Source organism: Castor canadensis, chromosome 1 (genome assembly GCF_047511655.1).
Source record: "Castor canadensis chromosome 1, mCasCan1.hap1v2, whole genome shotgun sequence".
Classification (NCBI taxonomy): domain Eukaryota; kingdom Metazoa; phylum Chordata; class Mammalia; order Rodentia; family Castoridae; genus Castor; species Castor canadensis.
In genome coordinates this window covers 63,427,882-63,452,529 of record NC_133386.1, presented here as the reverse complement: position 1 = coordinate 63,452,529, position 24,648 = coordinate 63,427,882, and the positions used below count along the sequence as shown (strand labels likewise).

The window sequence follows — 24,648 nt, the reverse complement described above, 5'->3', positions numbered from 1 at the left end:
ATATTTTGGTTTTTCTAAGTATCTTAAAAGAAGTTTCTTTTTTGACAAATGACAACAAAATATTTTTGCATGTAGATGTGAGCAAAATCTCTTGATTGAGATTTCTTTTATTGTCTGACTACATACAACAGAGTAACTGTCTATCTGAATGCATAAATTAGACAAAAAGTAAGCATTTCTTTCTCTTTCTCTCTCTCATCTCTCTCTCTCTGTCACACACATACACACACACACACACACACACACACACACACACAGACCAAATATTTGCCAGGCTACTATGATCTTCTGAGGAGTTAATGACTTGTTTCATTGTTTTACTATTACATAAAGCATATTTTTCAGATATATAAAACTAGACTGAAATATATATGACATTAAAGAGTTAGTGTAAAAGGTATCAGTGTTTATGGACTATATATACCACAACTTTATAACTTTATATGCAAATGAAAAATTAAGCAAAATCTTCCTTCTTGAATCAAGTAGAAAATTAAATGACTACGAAAGATACTGCACAGTGAAGGCTTCCTCTTCTGGTTCATTTACAACTAGGATTGTACTGCTCTGGTGCTGTATGAGCCTAAGGACCATGGACAGTGTCTTGGGTTTACATATGAAGGCATGTTTCTATAATAAGAAATAATAGTGTATTCTTAAAAATACATTATAGGCAATGCCATTTGATGTTTGTTCCATTACTTATAAATTAAATATTAGTTATTATTAAAAGCATTCACAAATACACAGAGGACTTCAGAGCACTAACATAGCAGTTTCTTTCCTGAAGAAATGTTAAACCACATTTTACAAGTCCCCTTGTACTAGTGATCAAATACCACTTTTAGAGCAAGATAATTTGATTTTCAACCAAAGGAAAATCCAGATCACCAGTTGTTTGTTAGGTTGGTTTGGGGGATGGAGGGCTGGAAGAGGGTTCCACATCGCTTCTTCTGTTTACCATAATCAAATTGTAGTATCACATATGTGTTCTTACACCTAAAATGATCACAGATCACTTCTTAAATTGTGCTTATTATACTTTTTCTTCAATTGATCTTATGACTTAGTCTTCTGATCTTGGTTCAAATAAGAAAAGTGAACTTGTTCTCAACCTACAGAATCAGGAATTCTAATCACAAGTCTCATATAGGGAAGCCGATGTTTGATAATCTTCACCGCAGAGCTGATAGTGTTTGCTTGAGAGCATGTTAGCATTAATGTATTTGTCCTCACATTTAATTCGAAGCATCTTACACAGACACCATTAATAGTATTTTGCTAGCACTTTCAAATGACTTCTAATGTAATTTAAATCAATTCAATTTAACAGCCATGTATTGTGCAAAGACCTGCACTTTGTGTGTTTTAGGTGATACAAAAGCATAGTCCCTATCCTAAAGGATATTTTGGGTCTATGAAGGAAAATGGATATGAGCATCACTTACATGACAGAAAGGAGATTATAAAAAATCCTGCAATGGAGTTTTAGCACAGCTCTAGAGGAGGACAAAGGAAATGGATAGAATCTCATGGAAATAAGAAAGGAAAAGGTTCAAGGAACTGATTAGTCTTGAAGAAAAAAATAGGATTTCATTAGCCACAGGCAATGAGGAAAGAGGAACAAATTACAAGAAAAGTTTGCGGTATGGAATGAAGGTTCAGACAGAGTGATATATACAATGTGGAGAAAATAAACATCATCTGTGTAGAGAACACAGGGCAGAAATATGACTATTGTGGAAGCTATTCTTAAAGAGGTAAATGGGACCAAACGAGGGAAGCCTTGAACACTCAAGTAGGGCATGTATCATAATCCTTAATCAATGCACTTATTATTAGTGGTTTTTTGAAGAAGGATGTTTTGATAAAAATTATTCTAGCATTGCATGATGGATAAACTGGGGAAGCAAGAGAGAATTTTGATAAGGAAACTGGAGGAGTCATGAAAGATCCCCTGATTCTAACTTTGGAAGATAGAGAATAGCACTGCAATTTTAAGATACAAGGAATGCTGGAAGAAGCACAGGTATAGAAAGGAAGATGATGACTATCATTTCAAACTTTGTGAGTTTGAAGTTGCAACGTAGCATCTATGCAAAAATAACTGGCAGGCATTTAAAATAATCATCTCTGAGAAAGGTAACTAACTGATCACAAATATCTTTAGATAAATGTGGCTTGATCCTGAAGAAAAACAGAAGTTTGCCATTTCTGAAATTTACCAAATAAAAAATAATTATTTAAATATTTCAGTAGAGGCTTTTAAAGGTATTTTCTTATCAGAAAATTACATGAATCATAAAATTTTGGGTAAATTTAAAAAAATAAGAACTGCACATGTATTGCAAATAAGAATAATATAGAATTTTATGGTATGTATTATTCACTTAACCAATTATGAACATTGTTTCATGGCATTAATAATCCTTTATGACCTCATTTTTTAAATTAATAGACTTTAGAGCAGTTTTAGGTTCACAGAAAAGCTAAGCAGACAATACAGAGAGTTATATAACCCTTCTCCCTACAGTTTCTCCTACTATTATCTTGCATTAATGTGGTACATTTATTATTACTAATGACCAATTATTGACATATTATTAACTCAGGTCCATAGGTTACATAGATTCTTTTTTTGTTGTACAGGTCTATGGATTTTGACAAACAAATAATGTCATATATCCACACCAGCAAAATATCATGCCGAATAGTTTCACTGACATAAAAATTCCCCATCATACATCTATCCATCCCAGTCCTCCTTCCATCTTTTTACAATGCCTTTTCCAGAATGTCACGTAGTTCCTGTGGTGAGACAGTTTTAGCTTTTTAAGAAATTGTGGCATTATTTTCCAAAATGACTGTATCATTTTGTATTGCCATCAGTAATGAATAAGAGCCACTTGATATTGTCACTGTTTGGGATTTTAGCCATTTTAAATGGATGTGTGGCTGTATTTCATTGTTTCCATTTCAAACTCACTAATGACATGCGACATTGAGCATCTTTCATATGTTTGTTTATCATTTGTGTATTTTCTTTGCCAAAGTGTCTGTTAAGGTCCTTAGATCATTTGTTCAATGAGTTTCTTTGTTTTCTTATTGTTGAGTTTCAATATTTTGTATATTTTATCAGATATGTCTTTCACAAAGATTGTCTTCCACTCTGTAGCTTATCATTTCATTCTCTTAACATTATCTTTCACAGCACAGAAATTTTTAATTTGAATGAAGTCCAGTTTATCAATTCATTTTTTCATGAATTGCTTTTTTGGTGTTATATCTAAGAACTCACTGCCAAACCCAGGTTCACCTAGATTTTCTCTTATATTCTCAAGTTTAATGGTTCCTTAATATTCCATAACTAATATCAATACTCTATTTTTGGTCGCTTAAATCATTCATTTCTAATTTTCCTCTATTATAAACAATACCTTTTTGCTATGCATTTTGGCATGTCCATAATTGATTCTTTAGAATTAATTCCTAGAAACAGAATTTCTGAGTGTCAGAAACTGAGAATTAGCTCATCGGAATCTAGTCTAATATCCTTCTAGAATGTATTCTTCTGCTGCAATCAGCGAAATTTCAGATGTCTGCTAATTCTTTTGTAACATGCACGTTTGTAAATCTTGAATTCAGATCTGGAGAGAGAAAATAGACTTGCGGTATCCATTTCATACCAGTTATGGCAAAGCTAGCAAGGTTCTGGAACTATTGTTAAGAGCAGCAAGTTTCCGAATTTGACAGACCAAGTCACTGACTTGCCCTTGGTGTTCAACTGTGCAGGTGTCTTTGATAGTTGTATTAGTCCATTTTCTATTTCTACAGCAAAATGCCTGTGGCTAAGTAATATATAAGGAAAAGAGATTTATTTAGCTTAAAGTTTTGGAGGTTTAGAAGCACAATACTAGAATCAGCTCATCTCTGGTAAGGACCTCATAGTGAAAGGAATGGCAATAGTGTGTGCAGAAGGAAGAAATTACATAGTGAGACAGGAAGTAAGAGAGTGGGGAGGGGCCAGTCTTGCTCCTTTTATTATTATTATTATCATAGTATTGTTGTACTGGGGTGCATCGTGACATTTACAAAACTTCTTACAGTATATCATAGTTGAATTCACCCCCTCCATCATTCTCCCCTATTCCCCCTCCCGCAATTCCTGGAATAGTTTCAACAGGTTATATTTTTCCATTTTCATATGTGAGTACATAATATTTCCATCATATTCATCCTTCATCCTGTCCTTAAGTTCTTTGTGTCTAACCCCCAGACAAGACTGTTTTATCTTCCTGTCCTCCATTTTAACAACTCACTTTTGTGAGAACTAAGTGGGTGCCACAAAAAACTATATTAATCCTTTCTGAAGGCACTGTCTCCAATGGACCTACTTATCTTGCATTAAGCCCCACCTCTTAAAGGTTCTACCACCTTCCAAACTTGTCATATTGAGGACCAAACTTCCAACACATGAGCTGTTGGGAGCACACTCAAAGCATATCCAATAAAAGCAGGAGTCATTCTTGCAAGGCCAACCTTGGTCTCTTTAGCTGGCTTATTGCTTCAATAAGTTGTGTAGTGCCTTGTAGTAAATCCCTTTCTGCTAGAGATAGGTCAAGAATATTCTTCCCCCTCTACTCTGCATTCTGCACTCTAAACATAGGGTCAATGTCTGCATATGTCTGGATATTTTTGATACACATTTCCAAATTTCCCTCCTGAAAAAGTCTATTATTTTTTCCATTAAACATCTGAATATTGTAATGTTCATTTTCTCATGACCAAGTCAATGTTAGCATTATAATTTTAAGCAAATATTTTAAATTTTTAAGTTATAAATTATATATTTAGATATTTTATTCTCAATTTTTTGTTTACCAGTAAGTGTAGACTCGGTAAATATATTTTTCAAAGTTTTTCTTTGTTCAACTCCTTTGTCCATTTTCTACTGGAAAAGCAAGTGGATTCTCAAAAAAAAAAATCAAAGGTATTAATAGATATGTAACACAAGTATAATTGAGTTATTCCCAAGGAATTATCTATTTATCCCTGCATTTCTATCCCACCTTGTTTTAGAATGGAAGCCTGAATAACTGGAAGGATCATTTTTAATTTTTAAAAAGTCAAGATAAGAAAGTGAAAGGGAAGCAAATGGCAATACAACAAGAAGGAACATAAATATGAAAGCAGAATTTAGCACAGATATTCAAGATAAGATGAATTCCATCAGCACAAAATTATCTTGAAGATTTGCATTAGTCATATGCTCACTAACAGCACAACAGATCATAACTGTTACCTGTCCTTTCCTGTATTCACCAGGTCAGTGAAGTGATCGCAGGCTCTAACGGTGACTTCACTTCATTGGATTCCAGCTCAGCTCCTATCAGCTGCACAACTGCAGGAAGATGATTGATTTCTCCAGGCTTCAGTTTCCTCATCTATGAAGTAGTGGCCAAATGATAATTTTTTAGTGGACAAATGGACATTAATAAATTTCCTAGAACATAATAGGTACTCAGCGAATATTAATTTTGCCTTCTTAGTTCCTTCCTTCTTGATTGTATCTTATAGCTATGTAAAATTTGTCATCAATATCTCAAAAACATCTCTTTTCCAAAGAAAACTGGCTAATCTTTCTTTTCAATATTCTTCATTAAAAAGAAGTACATACCTGTCATCTATTCAGAAAATGATTAGCAAATTAAAACTATTCAGTGGGATCATTATATTGACATTTTTATGGCATAATTACATTAGTCATATCACATTATTTTTAGGTATTGATTTAAGATCTTAATGCCTTCACATAACAAAGAGAATGACCCTTCAACTCTAAACACAGGTGATAAGTATATCTTAATACAGTCTGCACAGAGTCGAAACAATTTGCATCCTTACCAATACTGAGACAACAACTGCTTTTTGCCACATATATTTCAGGTAGCACATCTTTATAAACTAACTGAATCCTGAAGTTATGAAGACTATTTTGTTAAAGCAAATATTATTCATAGTAAAAGGGAACAACATAGCTTTAAATTATTTCTTTGTTCTATGTCCTACATCTCAAATCACACTTAGGGAATAAACGTAGGGTCATAGTTTTAGAAATAAATTGTATTTTTCTAGCTGTGATTTTGGCCTTACCTTCTGCAATGACATTTTCAACTGTTTTTTTTTTTTTTTTTTAGTGTCCCAAATACTTTGAGGAACACACAGAGGGCATATTATATATACAAAGGAGTACCCAAAACAATAATTCACCATAATCAAAATGAATTTATACCAGGAACTTCAGGGTAATTTAATAGATTATAGGAGAAACGCTATACAATAATCTCAATTAAGGCAGAAAAGACATTTGATTAATTTCAACATCTCATCTTAACCTCAACAGATCGTTACTATAATAGGGAGAGAATTATTTAAAATGATTATTTTAAAAGGAGAAAAATCTCCAAACATTGAATATTAGAAGCATTTTCCTTTAAAAACCCAACACAAGGGTAGACAGAGTGGCTCAAGAGGTGGGATCCTGCATTGCAAGCATGAAGTCCTGAGTTCAATCCCCAGTGCCACCAAAAAAAAAGTCAAGAACAAGATAAAAGTGTCCAAGATTAACACTTTTATCAATACTGTCCTGGATATTCTAGCCAACACAGCACATGTGAGGATATTATTTGAATGTAAAAAGAACGAAAAGGAAGAATTGAAGCTACTAGCATTTATATGATAGATGGTTATCCACACAGAACACTTTACAAAATCTGTAACTCAGCTATTACTTTTAGCAAGGGGTCTACTCATAACAGAAGGCTATTGTCATATGTGTGATAACTTGACAAAGTATATTATGAAACTTAAACTGAGACTTTTATTTAACAATTATATTTCTCCAAATCTCAATTTGGAGCACAATTAAAGATGTTCACAAATAAGTTGGTTCAGAGATGAAATTATGATGAGTTATAATAAAAAAGATCTAACTAACAAACGTGACCAAAACTGTGATAGCATGTGGCACAGGACTGGGTCATTTTGAACAGCCATTCTGGCCTCCTTCATGCTATGGACCCTCAGTACAACTCATGCATGGGTGGGGCAACCATGACCTTCCTTCAATAGCGATGAGCCTGCTTTAGTTCATTGTGTAATTTCAAAGGAGCACGTGACACCTTTCTGGTCAATGAAATATAAAGGCAAGTCAGCCTCTGGCAAAGTTTCCTTTGATCTTATAAAAGACATTGGTCATGGATCTTCTGTTTTCTTCTTGCCCACACTGATGTACCCACCTGCGACACCTAGAAGGGTGCTCATGTCTTACAACCACTACAGCATCCAACCTAGAGCAAGACATTCATACGCTGAGAACAGCAAAGCAAGGGATGAGGAGAATGCAGGTCCATGGTGCTTCCAGTCCACCTCAAGACTTTTGTGTTATCAGTATGACACATATAAATTGATACACACATATGCATGGAGCAGAGGTGGCAGTAAACACAACAAAACTTGAAAAATGGTGACTTCTGGTTATTAGCATTATAGACAATTTTCATTTTATTCTTAAACTTTTCTAATTATTCCATAATAAACCATTATAATTGTTATATTATGTGACAAGTGTTAGACCAAAGATTACATGAAAAAAATGTAAGTGTTAAATGGAAGGCTCACATTTAAAAGAAAAAAGGCATTTTAAATAATGTTAACCTTTTATGACATTGAATATGATAGGCTTTAAAAATATACAAAATATATAATTTAATTCAAATAAAATTGTCAAAAACTTACTTGCAGACTTAAAATAATTGTCATATCTAGAAATTGAAAAGATGGAAAAATATATTATAAATTTCTATATACCAAATACATACTTTTAATCATAAATTGTATACATTTTCTTTTTCTTGAGAATCTTTTCTTACTTCCAAGAAAACAAACTTAATTTGGGTAAGCTTTTTGCAATACTATTCACCACTTGATTACATTGATGCTTATATTTTCATAACAACGCATCTATCTTAAATTTTTTAGCCTACAATAGCAATTTATAATAACCAATCTTCAATGGTGCTTACTATGTGTCAAGAACTATTATAAAGCTTTCCACATGTGCAACAGCTCTATCAGGTAGGCACTCCATTACCTTCATCATACAAGTGAGGAAACTGAAGCATGAGAAATTAAGTAATTTCATCAACGTTACCAAACTAATAAGCAGCAAGACTAGGTTTCAAATCTAGGCAGCCTAGATCCAGATTCCCTGTTTGTCACTGCTACATAGTTTTCCTTTGTTACTAAATTACCTTAATTCATTGAACTTTAATTTAAAATGCTAACATTTTCATAATCACATAGGTTCATCAGCAGCCTCTAAACTGTCTCTTTTGTTTCTAAGTAGCATTGTGCAACACAAAGCACTGAAAATACACGTGTGGAAGAAATGTGTAACCAGATTTACCTAAACCCTAACTATCGAGGAGTCAAGTTAGGTACTGAAAATTCAATGTCCTTGTAAAAGTAAAGGGCTGTCATGAGATAAATGCAGATTTTTATTTACAAACATTGTGTAAACCAAAGAACTCTATTTTTAAAGCAGTACAGTGTTACTTATGTACATCGCTATTGTAAAAAAATTAACTCGCTTCAGAGACCTGTCACAGGGGGGCCAGAAGAATAAGTGAATAGAGATATAGAGATAGACATAGAGAGATACATAGATTTGTAGATATAGAGATAGTCACATAAAATATTTTTTGCAACCTGGAATAAGCACACATTGAAATGTAGAAAAAACTGTAATTGGAACAGTGCTTTCTGAGCACTGGATTAGCCTCTCTGCTCTTTAGCTGAAGCTGTAAATTTAGATGTCTTTGTTCAGTTTGCTTTTTTGGTTCAGCACACACAGACTGGCCAGGCCAAGTCTGTGGAAGGTTCTTTCCCCGCCCCTTTGAGAGCTGCCGGATTGATACCGTATGCTCCATGCCAGGGGTAATGGAATGTCCAGAGTTTTATTCACTGAGTCAGTCAACCATCCTTTCAGCCTTTGACTTCCTGGCCGCTGCTAATCTACGGACCTCACAGAAGCCTCTAGACAAGGGAGACATTGAACATGTGCTCCAGTATCAGCAGAGGCCAGCCCTGTGTGCAGCCAGCCAAGGCCCCAGACTTCTCATTTACTTGGGCGTGCTCCTTGGGTGCAAGACAATCCAAAGGAGAATGAATTATAAAAGTCAGAAAGAACCACAATTCTGTTACAAACTGCAAGTAAAATATTTTTATAACTTTCCTCTAATGTTGCAAACAAGCAATTGTCCATGGTACAATTATTTTCCAGTCCTTAATAAATGTAACCGTTCTCCTTGTGTTTTTGCTCAAGGGGACAAGAAGCTTATACACATACAACCACTTCAAAGAATTCCTTCTGTTCTTTTATAAACCGGCTTCATAGTGTTTAGTTGTTCTATTTAAGCTGCAACTACAGCATATGTGATGACCTTATTGCACCATTTCCCCCAGATTTATTTACTGTCCAAAAGGCGTATAAAGATTCATATGCATTCATTATCCTTTAGAAATATAGAGAATTCCAAAAACAATTTTTGCCCTTTTTATTCTTTATGTGCATTATCAGGCTTCTTAACAATACGTTCTAGAACATTACTATATTTCAAAAAAATACTTACACCACCCTATTTTAATGAAAGTAATGTCCCCTTATATAAGGTTTTACTTTCTGTGGCTTCAGTCAGGAATCTCAATCAACCTCAGTCCAAAAATATTAGCTGGAAAAAAATTCCAGAAATAAGCAATTCATAAGTTTTAAATTGCATGCCATTTTAAATTGATGCACAAATGTATACATATTTATGAGATTCAATGATGTTTTCAACCACGTGAACACTGTGTGTCAAATCAGAGTGAGCACAGCCATCACCTCAAACATTTATCATTTCTTTGGGGTAAAAACATTCAAAATTGTTTCTTCTAGCTTTCTTCAGATAAACAGTACATTACTGGTATCTATAATCACCCTAAATTGCACCCTAACATTGTCCCACTGTGTCCTGCCTGGGGGACATGAATCATTCCCTCGTTGTAAGTATCCATGTTGTGTATGCTACTTGCATATTAGTCACTTAAGCAGTCGTCTCGGTTTTCAGAATGACTGTCATATTGCTGCAGTGCTTATGTTTGAAATAACTCTTAAGCACTAGCCTAACACCGTGTCAAAGGCCTATGTCATTCACATCACCTCACCTTGTTGCCTAGGTATTGTTTCATCCCATGACATCACTGGAAAAAGGGTGAGTTCATTAAGTTGAGAAAGATTACATTCATACGTTTATTACAGAATATTGCCATGGATGTTCTATTTTATTGTTAGTTATTGTTGCTAATATCTTATCATGGTACCTACGTTATAAATTAAGCCTTATCATAGCTAGATTATTTTACTCTGGAACTTAGACTCCTTATCCAGAAACGCAGTTCAACAAATGTCTATTTGGCACTTACACCAAGAAGGGAAAATAATATAAAAATACTACAGAAGGTTCTGTAGATATCCTGTCTTCATTAACTCACGCTCTCAATGGTAGGGCACAGATGGCAGCAACAAAAGAATAATAAAAGTCAGACTTTAAATAGGAAGGCTACTGTGAAAACGTCTGTGAATAAACACATTCGTACAATAAGTGGAGAAAGGCAAATCTGCAACCTGAATGTTTTAGAAAAGTCAGCTTCCAGGGTATGTCTCAGTTGTAGTTGCTCATGCTGTGTGAGGGGAGCAGTGCAGGAATTGAATCACCTCTACCGTTCAGTAACACAGGAAAATCTCTGCAGCAGGTCTGCCAGTAGAACGTCCTGTGATAATGGAAGTGCTCTATGTCTTCCTTGCCCTGTCCGACAAGCACAGCCACTAGACATCTGTAGCTACTGAGCATTTGAAATGTGGCCTTGTGGCTGAAGAACCTTTTACTGTATATCTTACTGAATTTTAATTAATAGTCACATTTGGCTAAAGGCCACTGCATTGGACAGTACAGCTGTACAAGATATGTTTGGTATCAAAGGAGTAAGAAATTGTATGGAGGAAAGGAAAGTAAAACAGGTCCTGTCTGAGGGTTGGTATCAGTGGGTGGGGAAGGATATAAGGAAAGGGTGTAGGAGGGTGAATATGGTAGAAATATTTTGTACTCATGTACAAAAATGGAAAAATGAGACCTGTTGAAACTATTCTAAAAATGGGGGGAGAAGGGATAGAGGGGAATGATGGAGAAGGTGAATCTAACTAAGATATATAAGCACTTTTGAAAATGTCACAATGCACCTCCAGTACAATAATATAATAATAAAAAGAAAGAAAGAAAAAATACCCAACAAGGCTGGTGGAGTGGCTCATAAGGTAGAGTGCCTGCTTAACAAGTGTGAATTAGAGTTCAAATCCTAGTACTGCAAAAAGGAAGGAAGGAAGGAAGGAAGCAAGGAGAAAGAAACTGTATGGTTGCTCTCCTACTGCAAAGTCTGCAGCACTGGAAGATGCCTTGTCTCTGAGAAGGGCACAAATCTAGGCTCTCCCATTAGAAAATCACCTTGAGCTTGCCACATCAAGTATTTATACAATGTACCCTCTTGATCAATGTTCCTCTTTCTCTGAAGTAGAATGACAAATGCTAATTTTCTGCTTTTTAGATAGCTAATTAAAATTTTTACAAAGGCTACTAATGACTTCATAAGTTTTTATAGACGAATATAAAACATTTATTTATTTATTATTCTTTATTTATTTGTTTGGAGGTACTGGGAATTGAACTCAGGGCCTCACTGAGTCACTCTCCAGTCTTTCTGCATTTTTCCTTGCACTGCCATCTTCCTTGCTCCACCTCCGTAGAAGCTGGGTTTACAAACATGTACCATCATGCCCAGCAAAAAAAGCATTCTGTATGTGGAAAACACAGTAAGGAAATGATAATATGAAACACGATTATAGTCACGTCACACTTGGGAAAACATTTTCTTCAAAAACATAACTATATTGAACATTCCTGTCATAAAAATATAGACATTTTGAAATAAAAGGATTTAATACAACATTATAGATAATACTTAGCTAGAGCCTACGGCTTTTATGGCAAATCAATAGCAAAGATATTGCTTCTGCTTGGGGTCACTGAAGTAATCAAAGGAATGGTTGCCACATGTCTCCACGTTCAAAGAATTATTCTGGCACTGTAGGTAAAGTAGAAGAAGTTGGCTCTGAGGGATGGAAAGAAAGACAAGATGATGCAAATCTCTAGCCTCACTTTGAAATGCTTTCCTAAAAGCCTGTCCTGATCAGCCAGCACGGGTAGCTGCCGCCCCTCAGCTCCTGAATGCGTGGAACACAGCGCTAATGAATTGTGCCACTTTTTCCTGTTGATCGTCTCAACCAGGGCCACACTAACAGTCTATTGGGATTGGCACTTGAGCTGAATCCTCTTTTCCAACTCCTGCACTTCTATGCATGCCTTGGGCTTTGTGAAGTGTGTCATCAAAGTAGCAAGCAGGTAGCAAGGTCTCATTAGGTATTAAATTGTGGGTGAAAAGTTCCCAGGAGAAGCTGGTACACCTTATCAAAAAACTTTGAAAGCAAAGTTTTACTGTGGTTTTTTACAAGTTGTTTCTTAAGCAGGCCCTCATCTAAGTTCCAGAAACAGCAGGAACTCAAAGTCGAATCAAGGAATGTCCAGCCAATGTGTGTGGGTGTTGTAGTGGGGGAATTTATGAAATGAGGTTTTTAGAATTAGTAAAGAAGAAATGTTCTTTCCTTCAAATCGCCAGCGCCTGAAAGCTTGGAGAGCCTTGGTGTGATAATACTCTTAACAATTTACAGTAGGAATTATAATTGAAATTTGGTGCATACAAGAATAACTAAAACTCAATCACTTCACACTCTCCCATCCATCTGAGGATACTTTGGGGTAAATTGGTTTCCTGGAAGTGGCTACTGACTATGGCTAAATTACATCTTATCAAGTAAACTCATCGGTTTTTAATTGCTCTGCAGATGTCCACATGTCACTATCTTATAATGAAATGTTACTGATTCAATTTTTAACATCAATGCACCAAGAAAAAAAAAACTGGAGAGACTGATTTATTATTCTTTGGTCTACACTTTTAAGAACCAATTTTTAAAGTACAGGTATGTAGCTAGATAATACATTTTACACATAATATTATGTTATATAAATATATATTATATATTTTAAGTCTGACCCCACTGTGAATTGCCAATATACTTGTTTATATAAATGGCTGTGCTCCCTCATATGTGGACATTAGATCAAGGGCAAACACAACAATGGGATTGGACTTTGAGCACATGACAAAAGCAGAGCACACAAGGGAGGGGTGAGGATAGGTAAGACACCTAAAAAATTAGCTAGCATTTGTTGCCCTTAATACAGAGAAACTGCATTAAGCAGATACCTTAATAGCAACTGAGGCCAATAGGAAAAGGGGACCAGGAACTAGAGAAAAGGTTAGATCAAAAAGAATTAACCTAGAAGGTAACACACACGCACAGGAAATCAATGTGAGTCAATGCCCTGTATAGCTATCCTTATCTCAACCAGCAAAAACCCTTGTTCCTTCCTATTATTGCTTATCCTCTCTCTACAACAAAATTAGAAATAAGGGCAAAATAGTTTCTGCTGGGTATTGAGGAGGTGGGGGGGAGAGGGAGGGGGTGGAGTGGGTGGTAAGGGAGGGGGTGGGGGCAGGGGGGAGAAATGACCCAAGCCTTGTATGCACATATGAATAAAAATAAATAAATAAATAAATAAATGGCTGTGTTTGTGAAAAGCATTTGGAAAAGATTCAGACAATCAGGACCCCCAACAGACTCTTCACAAAAACATAAGGCTCTTCCTTATCGAATGTTTAATAAATGTTACAATGTACTTCCACACAACAACAAAACTAATAAAAGATAAAAAAGAAATCAAATGTTTAAGTAAAGAAAACTTTCATAGTTAGAAGAATTCATATACAAAACCATAGGAAACAGAATTAAGGGAAAAGAAAGCTTTGTTTGGTCTGGGGTAATTATAAATTTTGCTGCATAATTAAGATGGTTACTTTTTTCTTAAAATAAGAAGCAATTTTATCTTAAGTTGACAGCATTAAAAATAAAGTGTTATTTTTCTTTGGGAACTCACACCATAACTACTATTCCCTTACTTATTGGGTGCCCTTTGAAATTGTTTTTGATCATCTTTGCTGAGACTCTCATTCCCTTTTTGGTGGCCTCTGAGTGATAGAGTTGTACAGTGGTATACAGGCAAAGCAAAAATGGGGATGTGGAGGCAACTAATTACATCATTAAAGCCAAAATCTTCAGGTAATTCAGGTCAAGGAGGGTACTGGGCATCAATTATTCAGACATTTATCTCAGTTCTTCATTTCAATAGATACCCTGTTCTTTAATTATCCTTAATTAATACTAGTGCCAGATTTATTAGTTATAACTTTTTAATTTGCTTCCTTATGTTATATATCACTCTAACTATTCAGGTTTCTCTTTTTAAAAAGCCAAATTCTTCAATGCTTACCATGATGATTTCACATAATTGAGCAATAAATAATTTCATGTCAATGAATTGCATGTGTATTACCTGAGTCTTATGTATAATGAAGCAGAATCTCCTTAAAAAAAAAAAAAAAAAAAAAACTACACCCAGCACAATACCCAGGGGCCAAGTTATTTTCACATGGTCATAATCAAGATAGGTACAAAATGATTTTTTCTTTCACATGTAGCATAAAATTCCCTACACCACCTGGCCGCAATCTATGTCCAAGCCCCATATCCTATTAGACCCCTATCCTAAGGAATCCTGTGTTAGTCTCTAACAGTGTGGTTCAGCATGAGTTGTCCCTGCAGTTGGAAGATGGTGCCTTTCTTCTCTACTTAGTAAAGTCATACTCACGCCATCACATCAGCACTTCTACGACTCTCCTTGTTTCTACTCCCTTAGCATTTCAGCCATGTCTCTTGTACCTACTGGAGCACGCCACTGTTTAAGAGCCTCTCCTCCACTTTACTGGGAGCACTTTAAAAGGTACAGACCTAAACTTTGAGGAAACATTTGAAGACAAAGCCTAGGATGGAAAAGATTATCTGCATACTGTGGAACTCTTTGAGAGACAATGAGAAAGTGGGCTACGTAGTACATTTGGGTTCTCAGACATGAAGCACGATATACCTGCTGAATTCCTGGGTTTGCATTCTAGATATTCCCCTAATTTTCTGGTTGGAACCTAATTACAATGCTCTCTGACAACCTAAACTTCCATGCACAGGCACAGTAAACTGAAGTGACATTAAGAACGTCACGCTGTTTAAAAGAGCATTACCTAAGCAAGAAGGGAGGCATGAGATAGTGCCCCAAACCATGAGAACTTGCCCCCTAATGAGTCTAATATAGACCTACTACTCTGCACCACAGATGCACCACAGATGACGAACAGATGAGCTGCATCTGGGGAAATAGAACTTTTCTCCTTCCTCAGTTCCTGGAACAGCAGTAGGAACCTAACACCTTTTTCCTAGGGTCCCTCTCCACTTCAGTTCTGCTATGAGGCTATACAAGCTATTGTTTCTCTGCATTTTTTTGTTTCCCTGAATATTTGATGAAATTTATTTAAAAGAGAGGCACCAAGGAAATATAATTCACTAATGACATTTTTATAAATTTATTACAATATGAATTATGTGTATATGACTTAGATGACTATATTCTATGGTATTAATAAATGTAGAATGTATCAGAATGCACTTCAAATATAGCTAAACTTCACTGTAAAATAAGTTAAAGATATTAAAGAATATATACCATGAATTAATTCAAAATAAATTATATATAATTTTACTTGTCTACTACTTAGAAATAAGCAATGTATGAAATTATGTAAGACACTCCCAAACTGAATTATTACTCACTTAACGAGGATTTCATTGATGTCAATTTAAAAATGAATTGCAAAGTTCTCAGGATTACATGAAAAGTTTTGGTGCCATTGTAATTAATACATTGCTTTCTCTAAATTTGTGGTCCAATACTCATTCACTACTTTCTCTTTTCTTCACACTTCCTCTCAGCAAGATAAGTTCTGAAATCCTAAATGGTGTGTGAGCTATTACATAATTGTTCTTTTATGGCCTGCAAAGACACCACCCGCCAGTACATTCCTTTGTGAAGTAATTTGGGTCACCTTGGATATGAAAAGCTGCCCAGTCAAAGCACATTCCACCGTGCAGCCAAGATCCAACAAAGAAATGCAGAGTCCTAGGACTATCTCTATAGCAAATTAAACTTCAAGGATCCTTTAGGAAATGTCGAAGGTCTCAAGTCAACTAAACAACTAAGTTAGGACAGAGTGATTGGAAAAATAAGTTCAGAATGTTTTTTAGGAAACATTACATAGATGGGGTATTTCAGGTGTCTTTCTAACCCCAACACTCATTAGTTTACACTAGAATCCTCTCATTTTCGTTATTCTGTGCGTTGGTTGGATAGCTGTTCTGCTGATCACAATTGGGTTTGTTTGTGCAGTTACAACCAGATGGCAGGCAACCCAGAGGCTGGAAATTCCAAAGTAGCCTCAGTCGCTTGTCTGGCATCTAACATTTGGCTGTTACCTAGGAAGACTGAAATCCCCTCCTCATATGGTCATCCCAGGGCTCTACACCACCCAGCAGTCTTAGCCAAAAGAGGTAAAGACAGAATCTTCAAAGTATCTTGAAGCATTGGAACTGTAACAACTGTCACTTCTGCTAAATTCTGGTAGTCAAAGCTAGTCACAAGGCTTTGGGTACAGAGAAATTCTATCTCTTACGGTGGGAGTGACCACATCACTTTACAAAGGGGCACAGGCACCAAGTGGCCTAATTCATCAGCGTCCATTATTACAACAACCTACTACAACAGGAAATACAAAGGGAATCAATCTTGATTGTGGTTGGTAAGAATTGTGCCTACCCTGTCCTTCCAAAGAAGAATGTAGTTTTGATTTAAGAAAGAGCTATGATGTGGAGCTGGGTATGGTAAAACACATCTGTAATTCCAGTACTTTCCTCCAGTACTGAGGAAAGAAGATGTCGAGTTCAAGGCTAGCCTGAACTACACAGCAAGTTCAAGTTCAGCCTGGGTTACACAGAGTGATCCTGTCTCAAAAAATAAATAAATAAGAACTAGGGTAAAAAAGCACTAAATCTTATGTGCATGTTTTGCCTGTCATTTTCTGATAGTCATATCTAAATCTTAGAACTATTCCCAAAGTACTAGAGTGAGATCATGTACACAAAGGTGAACAGAAGATTATAATAATCCTTTATCTCAGGGGATTCGGAAATCTCTATCACTGGACAAGAAGATTCCAGCGGCATTAGTTTTCAGTCATAACCAGACACATGAGCAGGAGGGTGTTTGGTTTTTTTTGTGGTTGTTGTTTGCTTTGTTTTATTTCTGTTTTTGTTTGCAGTACTGGGGATTGAATTCAGGACCTCATGTGTGCTAGACAAGCACGCTATCACTTGAGCTACACTCCCAGTCCTTTTTAGACTTCATTTGTTTTTCAGGTAGGGTCTGGTGCTAACTTTGCCAGCCAGGAGATATCTTAACATAAATAAACTGAATATGAGGAGAGAAAGTTCCAAAAATCAAAGTTTTAATGATTTTTCCACATAGTATATGCATTTAACCTATAATACATGTATGCATTTAACTTTGTGTGAATGGATTTTTGATAAATTGTGCTAGAAAGCCTAATGAGGAACCTTAAAATGGTGGATAAGTTTTGTAGGTTTTGTGCCCACCTCCTCTGGCATCAACAGTGACATGCAGCATGACATGAAAATGACCTTTAAAAAGAATAAACTGACCAAATTTCTGCAATACTACCTTCCAAAAATGATCAAGCTTTGTGTAAGTGAAAATTAACTGGCCAGATCTCTCTATAAAGCAACAAATGGAATATATCTTAGAGAAAGTCAGGTAAATAAGATGAAATCATATCTACAGTCTTCTAAATTACATGGTTCTACTAATACACATTTAGTATGCACTAATTATAAACCCTTTTATAATAAATTAACACATTAATGTATTCACTTGAAAACATCAAACATGGTTTGATATAGACTTTTACCTCAAAAACTAGAAAAAATTATTCTAGCTAATCATGGGAAATTTCCATCTCTAACATTTCATGATATAAAAGGAAACAGGTTGCCAATGGCTAGCAATTAGAATCATTTGATTTGTCTAGTTTTCAGTCTACTATATGTCAAATTTTAAATAATTATAGGTACTTTCTCACCAGCCAGAATTAAAATATCCCATCCACTCCCTTTTTTGTGGTATGAGGGTTTGAACTCATGACCTCACCCTGAGCCACTCCACCAGCCCATTTTGTGATGGATTTTTGAGGTAGGGGCTCATGAACTATTTGCCTGGGCTGGCTTCAAACTGCGATCCTCCTGATCATAAGTAGTGAAGATTACAGACGTGAGCCACTGGCATCTGGCAGAACTATCCCTTTTCAGTCACTCAACTATTCAATAAGCCAACTTTTCCTGGGTACCACACTTTCAAAAATACTGTGTACAGAAACTAGGGCAATGTGGTCATGAGCACCTCCCTGCCAGAGTCTGACACTGGGAGATTTGCAGACGCAATATATTTTAAATTGCTGACCAACATTATTCAATTATTATAATCAACATAAATTGAGAAATTCAACGGAGTTGGACGTCTCAACTGAATTCAGCTGCTATTTTACTCGTGATCCTGAACTCCCAAAGATTTTTTTTCTATGCTTGCTGGCCTACATTTTCTTTCCTAAAAGACACATCTTAAAGAAAAGTTCAGACAATGAAACCTGGTAAGAATCAATCAAATTAGCAACTCACTGTGCCATTTTAAAAAATAACTGATGCAGAACTTGCAGAGAGCAACATTGGGGAATTCAAATCATTTTCTGTGACGAAAAGCTTAAAGTTAGGTTCCACAAAGAAAAGCAGCTTTCACACACACACCTGGCCATCATTCGCTTTTACCCCTCCTGAGGCGTCGCACAGCTATGCACCGTGAGCAGTAGTGAGGGCTGTGGTAGTAAACCACCCTTCAAAGAACCTAGGTAAGGTTATGTATAAGGCCAGAAATAGAATCTGTGTGCACAAAGCATGCTTCTATCTCTGTGAGTGTGAATGGCCTATATGGGAAAAATTTGTTGTACTAATATGATTTCAATAACTGAGTTGCCCAGTCAAAACCAAAAGAAAATTATATCATTTAATGAGGGCTTATAATTTTTTTAAAAATTAAGGAAAACAATTTGCAAAGCTCAAGTGCTATGTAAACACTGGATGGAGGCAGGTATATGGTTTCATTTGGAGGACACTGAAATACTCATATTATTGACAAATAGAATCCAAAAGTATATAAAAAGAGGAGTATACCATACCAAAATATGATTTATCCCAGACAGGCAAACCTGGTTCAACATTTAAAAATCAATTCATATAATGCATATAATGTTGATGACAAAAGAAGAAAGAAGAAAAATTGCACAAATGTATCAATAGACACAGAAAAAACACATGACAAAATCCCAATGCACAATCATGATTTAAAAAAGAAAAGAACCTCTCTGCATTTATAGGGGAATTTCCTCTGTTAATACAGAATATCTATGAAAAATCTGCATCATACCTAATGCTAAGAAACTGGAAGGACAGACATAATGACTCACACATGTAATCTCAGCTCTTTGGGCGTCAGAGATTAGGAGGATTGTGGTTCAAGGCAAATCCAAGAAAACCATTACTGAGAGCCTATATCAACAATCTTGGCGTGGTGGGTTTGGTCTGTAATCTCAGCTATACAGTCAGTCTGAGGCCCCATCTGAAAAATAACTAAAGCAGAAAAGAACTGGGGGGTCTGGCTCAAGTGTAGAGCATCTGCCTAGGAAAAGAGAGACTCTAATGTAAACCCCAGTGTCACCAAGAAAAGAATAGAAACTGGAAGCTTTTCCCACTAAGATCAGGACAAGGCAAAGATGTCCCCTCTTTTCCATACTTTACAATATCATACTAGAATATTAGTTAATGGAGTAAGACAAGAAAAGAAAGTAAAAATAATACAAATTGGAAAAGAAAACACAAAACTGTCTTTGTTCACAAATGATTTGATCATCCATGTAGAAAATGTGAAAGAATCAGCAAAAACAAAAACAAAACAAACAAAAAAACTCCTGGAACTAATAAAAGATTATAGGAAGATTGAAGAATACAAGGTTGTTACACAAAAATCTACTGCTTTCCTCCATGCTAAAAATGAACAAGAGGCATTTGAAATTGAGAACAAAATACAATTAATTTTAACATTCTATAAAGTCAGGGCTGGTGAAGTGGCTCAAGCCATAAGAGCACCTGCCTAGCAAGTGTGAAGCCCTGAGTTCAAACCCCAGTGTCCAATGCCACCAAAAAAGAAAGAAAAGGATGGAACATCCTAAAAAGTCCAACACTTAGGTTTAAATCTAACAAAATATGTAAAAGAATCATGTGGGAAAAACAAAACTCTGATGAATGAAATCAGAAAACTAAATGAATGGAGCGATGTATGGATATTCTGTGTTCATCGATAAGAAAACTCAGTATCACAAAGATGTCAGTTATTCACAATTTATCTACAGATTCAATGCAATTCCAATAAAAAACACAGTAAAGTACTTAGGGGATGTCAGTAATCAGATTCTAAGGTTTGCATGCAAAGATGAAACACCCAGAATAACCATATTGAATGAGAAAAATTAAGTCAGAAGACTGACACTACCCAACTCTAAAACTTGCATAAAAATATAATAATTGAAACTGTGTGGCATTGGCAAGAGGACAAATAGATTAATGTGAAAGACTAGGTAGCCCAGGAAAATACCCATGTAAGTATTATTAACTGATCTAATTCTTTCAACAATGATGCTAAAACAATTAGACTTCCACGGCCAAAACAATGAATCTAGGCACAAACCTTATACACTTCACAAAAACTTTACCCAGAATGTACTATGTACCTAAATGTAAAGCACAAAACTAAAAATCTCCTAGAAGATGATGTAGGAAAAAAATCTAGATGGCCCTGGGACAATGATGACTTTTTAGTACAACAACAAAGACATGATCCATGAGAGAATAGATAATCTGGACCATTAAATTTAAAAACTTATGCTCTGCAAAAGACAGTCAAGGAAAGTGAAAAGACAAATCATGGCTGGGATTCGTTCATTTGCATAAACCACCTCTGATAAAGAAATATACTGTTACGACATGATCCTATACCTTAAAGACCCAAAAAACTACTCAGAAGCTTCTAGACATCATCAATAGCTATAGCAAGGTAGCAGGATATAAAATCAACATAGAAAAATCATTAGCATTTCTATACACTAACAATGAGCAAATGGAAAAAGAATGTATGAAAACAATTCCATTTACAATAGCCTCAAACAAAAATAAATACCTAGGTGTAAACCTAACAAAAGATGTGAAAGACCTCTACAAGGAAAACTATACACTTCTGAAGAAAGAGATTGAGGAAGACTATAGAAAGTGGAGAGATCTCCCATGCTCATGGATTGGTAGAATCAACATAGTAAAAATGTCGATACTCCCCAAAGTAATCTACATGTTTAATGCAATTCCCATCAAAATTCCAATGACATTCATTAAAGAGATTGAAAAATCTACTGTGAAATTTATATGGAAACACAAGAGGCCACGAATAGCCAAGGCAATACTCAGACAAAAGAACAATGCAGGAGGTATCACAATACCTGACTTCAAACTATATTACAAAGCAATAACAATAAAAACAGCATGGTACTGGCACAAAAACAGACATGAAGACCAGTGGAACAGAATAGAGGACCCAGATATGAAGCCACACAACTATAAGCAACTTATCTTTGACAAAGGAGCTAAAAATATACGATGGAGAAATAGCAGCCTCTTCAACAAAAACTGCTGGGAAAACTGGTTAGCAGTCTGCAAAAAACTGAAACTACATCCATGTATATCACCCTATACCAAGATTAACTCAAAATGGATCAAGGATCTTAATATCAGACCCCAAACTCTTAAGTTGATACAAGAAAGAGTAGGAAATACTCTGGAGTTAGCAGGTATAGGTAAGAACTTTTTCAATGAAACCCCAGCAGCACAGCAACTAAGAGATAGCATAGATAAATGGGACCTCATAAAACTAAAAAGCTTCTGTTCATCAAAAGAAATGGTCTCTAAACTGAAGAGAACACCCACAGAGTGGGAGAAAATATTTGCCAACTATACATCAGACAAAGGACTGATAACCAGAATATACAGGGAACTTAAAAAATTAAATTCTCCCAAAACTAATGAACCAATAAAGAAATGGGCACGTGAACTAAACAGAACTTTCTCAAAAGAAGAAATTCAAATGGCCAGAAAACACATGAAAAAATGCTCACCATCTCTAGCAATAAAGGAAATGCAAATTAAAACCACACTAAGATTCCACCTCACCCCTGTTAGAATAGCCATCATCAGCAACACCACCACCAACAGGTGTTGGCGAGGATGCGGGGAAAAAGGAACCCTCTTACACTGTTGGTGGGAATGTAGACTAGTACAACCACTCTGGAAAAAAATTTGGAGGCTACTTAAAAAGCTGGACATCGATCTACCATTTGATCCAGCAATACCACTCTTGGGGATATACCCAAAAGACTGTTACTCCAGAGGCACCTGCACATCCATGTTTATTGCGGCACTATTCACAATAGCCAAGTTTTGGAAACAGCCAAGATGCCCCAGCACTGACGAATGGATTAAGAAAATGTGGTATCTATACACAATGGAATTCTATGCAGCCATGAAGAAGAACGAAATGTTATCATTCGCTGGTAAATGGATGGAATTGGAGAACATCATTCTGAGTGAGGTTAGCCTGGCTCAAAAAACCAAAAATTGTATGTTCTCCCTCATATGTGGACATTAGATCAAGGGCAAACACAACAAGGGGATTGGACTATGAGCACATGATAAAAGCGAGAGCACACAAGGGAGGGGTGAGGATAGGTAAGACACCTAAAAAACTAGCTAGCATTTGTTGCCCTTAACGCAGAGAAACTAAAGCAGATACCTTAAAGCAACTGAGGCCAATAGGAAAAGGGGAACAGGTACTAGAGAAAAGGTTAGATCAAAAAGAATTAACCTAGAAGGTAACACCCATGCACAGGAAATCAATGTGAGTCAATGCCGTGTATAGCTATCCTTATCTCAACCAGCAAAAACCCTTGTTCCTTCCTATTATTGCTTATACTCTCTCTACAACAAAATTAGAAATAAGAGCAAAATAGTTTCTGCTGGGTATTGAGGGGGGGGGAGAGGGAAGGGGTGGAGTGGGTGGTAAGGGAGGGGGTGGGGGCAGGGGGGAGAAATGACCCAAGCCTTGTATGCACATATGAATAATAAAAGAAAAATGAAAAAAAAAAAAGAAATGTACTGTTATTTAAAATATAAAAGAACTCCTAAAAGTCAACAATAAGGGGCTGAGCATACAACTTAGTGGTACAGTAATTGGTTAGGGTGTGTAAGGCCCTGGGTACAACCCCCAGCATCCCTAACCACCCTACCAAAAATAACCCTCAAAAATAAGAAAACAAACAAAAAAATTACTAAATCCTGGAAGCAAGCTGGATATCTTTCAGCAGGTGAATAAACAAGTAAACTTTGGGACATTGGGAAAGCCGGATGTATTCAGCACTGAAAACAAATGACCTAGCAAGCCAAGAAAAGATGTGAATGAAATGTAAATGCATCTTACTAACTGAAAGAAGGTAGCCTGAAAAGTCTTCATACTATTATGATGCTAATTTTATGACAGTTTGGAAAAGGCAAAACTATAGAGACAGTAAAAAGATAAGAGGTCTCCAAGGCTTGTAGGAGAGATGGATAGAAGAAAAAAAAAAGCAGGCTCTTTAGGGCAGTGAAAATAACTATGATTCTAAAATGATGAATGCATGTCATTAAATACATTTGTACAAACCCACACAATATATAAAACCAAGTGAACCCTAATATAACCTGGGACCTTGAGTGACTGTGATATGTGACTGTGGATTTATCAATTGCTAACAAATGTACTAGTCTGTTAGAAATGCTGATGGGGAAGCTCTATACATGTATGGAGCAAGAGGCATTCGGATAATCTCTGTATCTTCCTCTTAATTTTTCTGTGAATTGAAACTTCTCTTAAAAGATGATAGAGGGGGTGAATTTAACTAATATATATATAGTAAGCACTTTTGTAAATGCCACAATGTATCCCCAGTACAATAATATGATAATAACATTTTTAAGTAATGTCTTTTTTAAGGTTTTAAATAAAAAATACTTATTTAGCCAATGAATATGAAAATATTCACCAAGAAAAGGGAAGTCATATTGTCCCCAAGTCACTAGGTGCCACATGTTATCCTTCTTTACTATATACAAATAGTTGGCCAAACCCCCAAAATTCTAAGCTTCAGAGTATGAGACCAAGTAAAGTGAAATCA

At 35.8% G+C, this 24,648-nt stretch overlaps 1 long non-coding RNA gene across 2 annotated transcripts in view; it reads right to left on the bottom strand.

Annotated features, from left to right (window-relative positions):
* The window catches only part of LOC141420755 (uncharacterized), a 109,807-nt gene extending 104,387 nt beyond the window's left edge, over window positions 1–5,420 (bottom strand). For both annotated transcript variants that reach the window (XR_012445324.1, XR_012445325.1), the window contains exon 1: window positions 5,303–5,420. This is a non-coding gene — a long non-coding RNA (uncharacterized lncRNA). The remainder of the gene's footprint in view (window positions 1–5,302) is intronic.
* Between the last annotated feature and the right edge of the window lie 19,228 nt (window positions 5,421–24,648).